Source organism: Branchiostoma belcheri, unplaced genomic scaffold, assembly GCF_001625305.1.
Source record: "Branchiostoma belcheri isolate BF01 breed outbred unplaced genomic scaffold, Haploidv18h27 scaffold126, whole genome shotgun sequence".
Taxonomy (NCBI): domain Eukaryota; kingdom Metazoa; phylum Chordata; class Leptocardii; order Amphioxiformes; family Branchiostomatidae; genus Branchiostoma; species Branchiostoma belcheri.
The window spans coordinates 541,886-548,725 of record NW_017802669.1 but is presented as its reverse complement, the minus strand read 5'-3'; the positions used below and the strand labels follow the sequence as shown (position 1 = coordinate 548,725).

The 6,840-nt window shown below is 43.2% G+C and overlaps 1 pseudogene; it reads left to right on the top strand.

Moving 5' to 3' along the window:
- Nucleotides 1-601: 601 nt before the first annotated feature.
- Nucleotides 602-6,279, top strand: LOC109463434 (annotated as a pseudogene).
- The last annotated feature ends 561 nt before the right edge of the window (nt 6,280-6,840 follow it).

Sequence of the window (6,840 nt, the reverse complement as noted above, 5' to 3'; positions counted from 1 at the left end):
GTCCTTCTTTCCCTGTTTTGCTTCATGGATAAGCTGTGTTATGATGCTTGTGTGTTCAAGACACCCAGAAAAGCCCGGTACTCCTCCCTTCTGTATGGCTGTGTCTATGTACTTGTTCAGCAGCATGTAGTTAACAAGCCTCTTGGCCAAGACTGCAAAGAATATCTTGCACTCTACCGACAGGAGAGAAATTGTCCTGAACTGTTCGATACTCTCCGCGTTCTCCTGCTTGGGGCAGAAGACACCCTCTGCTCTCATCCATCCTTCCGGTATCTTCCCTTTCCTCCACAGTACTCGAATAAGTTTCCAGAGTCTCTTCCTGAGTTTCGGGCACTTTTTATACACCTTGTACGTTATGCCACTTGGGCCTGGGGCTGATCCCGCTCTAGCTTTCCGGATTACCTCCTCTACCTCTGCTAGCTTTGGTTCACTACAGTCCATCGGGTGGGTTGGCTCTGGCACTATAACTTCCTCTCTCCCTTCTAGCGGCCTATCTCTCTCCTGATCTCCGTGGGTCGTTCTTAGATGTGCCTGAACCTCTTCTATACTGGCAGTTAGTTTCCCACTTGTTTTTGCCCCCAGCAACTGTCTTACGTAATATGTTGTTGTCTTTATCTTTATTGTCGAAGTTTTATATAATGATATTGTCTGATTTCCCGTATGCAAATGAGCATATGCAACATTCCAGCATATTTTGTTTCGTAATCGAGTAAACCTGTCGGGCCGGCTTTATCCACCCACTAAGTCCCTATATAATATTGTTCATAGACTCAAACGCCTGTGTTGGATTTCGCGACTAACCATATGGTCACTTTTGTACTTTAAGCACGTGATCTTAGAATCTCTTCGTAACAGTCATTTTAATGTATGTGGTTCAGCCAAAATAAAGACAATTTTTTGGAAGTCCAAAAGGAAACAAAAGTAAGACAGGTCAAGACTAGGATGATGCAAATTAGTCAAGAAGCTCCTGACACGCAATATGTTGTTGTCTTTATCGCCATTTATGTAATATTATTCTTAAAATGTGGTAGATATGTCAAAATAATGCATTTCTGGATGTATTTATTATTAGCGAGTGTACCATGTTCGCGACTTCAGCTGTGAAGAGTTTTCACTCCTCAATAAACAACAAACAAGTGATTGTCTTTTTATCCGAGGATGTTGTCTGATTTCCCCTATGCAAATCAGCTCTTGTAACATGATAATTTTCTTTTGTCTCTTAACCAAGTAAAGCCTACCGGACCGGTTTTATCAACCCACCCAGCCCCTATATAAGCTCGACCCTGACTGCTCTGTTTCTGTCAGTACTGACTGCAGCCGTGAGGATCTGTGTCGTCGTGAAAGCTTTGGAGCGTCTGTGCAACTTGGTAAGTACCGACTATGATTTTCTTTTCCTGTGTTTACTTTCATGTGGCATCTTGTTGTAGAACATTGTTTCTATATTTCGACTTACTATAGCTAGTACTAGTACTTTTCATTCTTGGCTATTTAACCTGGACTGGTCGTTTGAATCATAAGCATGCCTAACCATGCATTTGCAATATTGAATGCGTGGGTATGAAACCAGATTTAGGAGATTTTATTAAATTTACTGTTTTATTGTGTTGTAGGTTTATTGTGCCTTGTAAACTCACGTGTTTTGTCCCAATCAAAATTAAATCTGTTGTGTTAAATCTTATATTATTCCTGTAGGCTTTATTAACATGGCGACAGCTGGATCTCATCTGAACCAAGAGGAGGGAGAAAACAGTCGTGGAAAGCAGAATTCTTCCAGTACCGACAAGTGCAGCGAGTGTCACAAGGAGTTTCCTAATCGCCGTGATCTGAGGCGACACATGCGGACACACACAGGCGAGAGACCTTACCGATGTGAGAAATGTAGTAAAAGCTTCAGTCTGCTGAGTAACCTGAAGCGACACATGCGGACTCACACAGGTGAGAAACCTTACAGGTGTGAAGAATGTAGCAAGCAGTTCAGTCAGCTGGATGATCTAAAGAGGCACATTCAGACTCACACGGGTGAGAAACCCTACAGGTGTGATAAGTGCAACAGGCAGTTCAGTGAGCTGGGGAATCTAAAGAGCCACATTCGTACTCACACGGGTGAGAAACCCTACAAGTGTGAGGAGTGCAGCAGGCAGTTTATTGAGCTGGGTCATCTAAAAAAGCACATTCGGACTCACACGGGTGAGAAACCCTACAAGTGTGAGGAGTGCAGCAGGCAGTTTATTGAGCTGGGTCATCTAAAAAAAGCACATTCGGACTCACACGGGTGAGAAACCCTACAGGTGTGAGGAGTGCAGCAGGCAGTTCACTCAGCTGGATGATCTAAAGAGGCACATTCGGACTCACACGGGTGAGAAACCCTACAGGTGTGGGGAGTGCAGCAGGCAGTTCACTCAGCTGGGTGATCTAAAGAGGCACATTCGGACTCACACGGGTGAGAAACCCTACAGGTGTGAGGAGTGCAGCAAGCAGTTCAGTGCGTTGTGTAATTTGAAGGGGCACATGAAAACTCACACTGGTGAGAAACCGTACAGATGTGAGGAGTGCAGCAAGCAGTTTAGTCAGTTGCCAAATCTAAAGAGACACATGCGGACTCACACTGGCGAGAAACCCTACAGTTGTCAGGAGTGCAGTAAGCAGTTCAGTGACCTGGGTAATCTGAAGAGACATGTGCGAATTCACACGGGTGAGTAACCGTTCAAGTGCGGGGAGTGCAGCAGATCGTTCAATAGACTTCAGATAAAGAGGCACATGACTCTGATGAGCCACCGTACATGTTCTCAATCTGCAAAATTTAAAACTTCACGGAGAATTGTTGCCTATGGGCACTTGTTACACTTTTACCGATGTGATATATTATGTGTTTTTTTTTCTGTCACCGGTGTTCTCACTACACGTCTCCACTGTTTAGGCGGTCATTTTGTAACACGACCGATGCATGCTCCGTAGCCGGTTGATTAGAGCTAGAAGTAGTTTGTAAACTAGGACAGTGTAGTATTTAGACAATAGTTACATGATAGGACACCGTTCGTTTAACGTCAATGTGTCACTGTCCGTCTGTTGTAAAACTTGGTTAACTACATGTAGTTGTTTTAGTATCTGTAAATATACTGGATTTTTAGCGTGCAGATATTAGCGTGTGTTTAGATACTAGTTATCCATGCATCGCAAAGTTGTTTGTTCTCCTATATTCTGTATGCATTTTTAACAATAAAGCGCGGGATGTGCCGCATTATTGGTCACCATCGCTGTCATTTTTTCAAGCTGTACTCTTTTTCCTAAGGACGTTGTCTGATTTCCCCTATGCAAATCAGCACACGTTACAGGGTGCGTTCACCATCTTGACTGAATTGTCCTCTTTTCCTAATTAAAAAGGGTGTTGCCCTCCTATTTAAGTCATTTTGATTTTTTTCGTACACTATATGGAGTATAGAGTGTGCAAGTGAGTTTCAGTGAGCCACAATGGTTATTTGTATGCTTTGTACACATAAGCTAATTGCCTGTAAGACATTAATTTTGACATGAATATTGTTCATAGACTCAAGCGCCTGTGTTGAATTTCGCGACTAACCATATGGCCACTTTTGTACTTTAAGCACATGATCTTAGAATCTCTTCGTAACAGTCATTTTAATGTATGTGGTTCAGCCTCTAACCATACACACTGTGAAATTGCGCATTGTTGGCAAGACAAGCCCGACAAAATCGCTCCAAAGTAGTTGTTCAAACGTCTTATTTTTTTATTCCAACATGTACATGTAATCACTAGACGTGGTGACGGCACACGCATGCCGCCACCAACACAGGGGACAAATACATGACAGGACTCATATTCACCTGAGCGAAGTAAGGAATGTCGTGTAAAGTGCCTTTCCCGAGGGCACAAGATCGGTGGCATGTCAGGACTCGAATCCAGGACCTCTTCGTTCCGAGTCGCGCACTCCGCCGCTACGCCACACGACCCCAAACGTCTGTGTTGTAATGTGTGTAAAATACGTTACAGCAACAAGGCATTAGTCCTACGTATTCATGACTGGCCGTGTTTATTAAGGAATTTATCGGTAGCTTTGATTCTGAAAGGAGGTGTTTGATATATTTTCTAACTATAAATGGCCATGTATGCACCTTTCGTAAAATAAGATTAGAAAGTCCGCCGAAACAAACACCCTCATTGTATGCTGATAATCGTCCCTTTGATCTCAGCAGTTGCAACAATAAATTAATTAAAACACGTAATATGTTGTCTTTATCGTTAAGTCAAGTGATTGTCTTTTTGTCTAATGATGTTGTTTGATTTTACCTATGTATAATAGGCACAAGGTAATGTTATTTTCTTTGTTTCGTAATCAAGTAAAATCCACTGGGTCGGCTTTATTCATCTACGTGGGCCCTACATAAACGCGTCCCTGCTCTGTTTTCTCTCAGTACTGACTCTGCAGCCGTGAGGATCTGTGTCGTCTGTACTTTGGAGCGTCAGTGCATCTTGGTAAGTACCATGATTTGCTTTCCTGTATTTATGACGACTTACATGTGGCGCGTATATTACTAACTCTAGATCTAGGTTACATTATTAATCCGCAGGTGAAGAACTGTTTCTTAATGTCGACTTTTCTTTCTTAGTTATTTATGCTTATTTGAAGCATGAGCATGCCGAACCAAGAAGTTTATGCATCAGTATGAAACCAGTTTTAGCAGATTTTGTTTTAACTTGTAGGTTTTATATATGATGTTGTAGGTTTTATTGTTTGTAGGTTTTTATGTTTTCATTTTCGTATTCTGCCCTCAAATGTATTGTCTCCTTGCAAAATCAAATCTCTAATGTTTTACATCGTGTAGGTACGGCATGGCGACAGCTGAATTCCGTCTGAAACAAGAGGAGGGAGAGAATGGAGCTGGAGAGCAGAAATCTCCGCGTACCCACAAGTGTGGCGAGTGTGGCAAGGAATTTCGCTTCGCGAGTTACCTGAAGAAACACATGGTTTATCACACGGATTCTCCGCGTCCCCACAAGTGTGGCGAGTGCGGCAAGGCGTTTCTCTTCCCGAGTGATCTGAAGAAGCACATGAGGTATCACACGGGCGAGAAACCTTACCGATGCGGAGAGTGTGGCAGGCAGTTCAGGGAACCGGGTACTCTAAGGGCGCACGTGCGGACTCACACAGGGGAGCGCCCGTACAGGTGTGAGGAGTGCAGCAGGCAGTTCGTTAACCTTACAGACATAAAGGCGCACATACGGACTCACACCGGAGAGAAACCGTACAGGTGTGAGGAGTGCGGCAGGTGTTTTGTTAAGCTGGGTGGTCTGAAGACACATATCAGAACTCACACAGGTGAAAAACCGTATAGATGTGAGGAGTGTGGCAAGAAGTTCAGCATACGGGATAATCTGAAGAAGCACATGCGGACTCACACAGGGGAGAGGCCGTACCGATGTGAGGAGTGCGGAAAGTCGTTCATTACGTTTACAGACCTAAAGACGCACATACGGACTCACACAGGTGAGAAACCGTACCGATGTGAGGAGTGTAGCAGGCAGTTTGCTAGACAGAATGGTCTAAAGAGACACATGCGGACTCACACTGGTGAGAAACCGTACAGATGCGAGGAGTGCGGCAAGCAGTTCACTACTCTGTGTCAGTTAAAGCCACACATATGGAATCACGTTCGTGCGAAACAGTTCACGTGTTAAGAGTGCACCAAAAGCTTTCGTTATTCATAGCATAGCCTGGTGTCCAGCCTTGTTAGCTTTGGTGAGCTCCACAAGATCCGCTACCTAGCTTAAGCGGATTTTGGGGAGAGGACCAAAGCTAACAAGGCTGGACACCAGGCTACGCTATTCATGTACTATTCATGCATTCTGATCCAAATCCTGTTAATGGCTTTGCAAAGCTTATATGATATGGCACCATATGGGTCAGTCGCAAAGTTTGTAGGTATTTGAATAACGAAGTGATGAAGAAAGTTTGATCTCATTTCGTTATTCTTTTAACAATGTGAACAATGTTTTTTTTCTTTTAATAGGTCATTTCATATCTTCATGTCTTTGCATGTTCCCTAGCGTTTTAATAGAATACAGGTGCTGTGTAAAATGCAACTGTTGCTTGTTTGGAGAGTCTGCTTTGATGTCACGATGTTATCGCCTGGTTGTGCTAGCACGTTTTCTTTGATTCAGTAACTGTACTTGCTGTATACTAGATCCTTAGCGTTTAGACATATTTGCAGTACATATGTTTGTTTGTTTTCCTGCAGTACTGTAAGTTAGAGGTAGCTTGTTTAGATTAGAGATTTGCGTCTCAGTTTTAACAATAAAGTGCGTTATGTGCCGTATTTATAGTCACAATCGCTGTCGTTTTTCCGTGTTGTCTTATCCTCCCTCTGCAAGTCATCACACGTACATGTAACAAGGTGCATTTACAATCTGTAGAAGCTAGCTGCTGTTTTTAATTAAGATGGGGGAGCGTTCCATAGCGCTGCTCCAGTACGCAGCCCCAAGTACAATACAAGGATTTTTGTACTGATACATGTGTATCAACAGATCATTTGAAACAGATATAAATATATAGATATAAATATCTGTTTCAGATGTAAATTTTGTTTTTACAGCAAGGTGCCGTGGCTACTATGGCGTTCTTTCATCACTGTGTTCATAAAAACCATCCCGAAAAACAATAAACAATAAACAGCTCCAGGCCGGTGCCTGGGATCCAGAAGGACCTTTTCATGGATCCCATTGCATGTCGGGAGACGCGGAGCACTGTGTGTAGCTCAGGTGCTACTAAAACCATGATCATTGCAATTGCCATAAGCACAAGACACACGATTGTGTCATCAGTT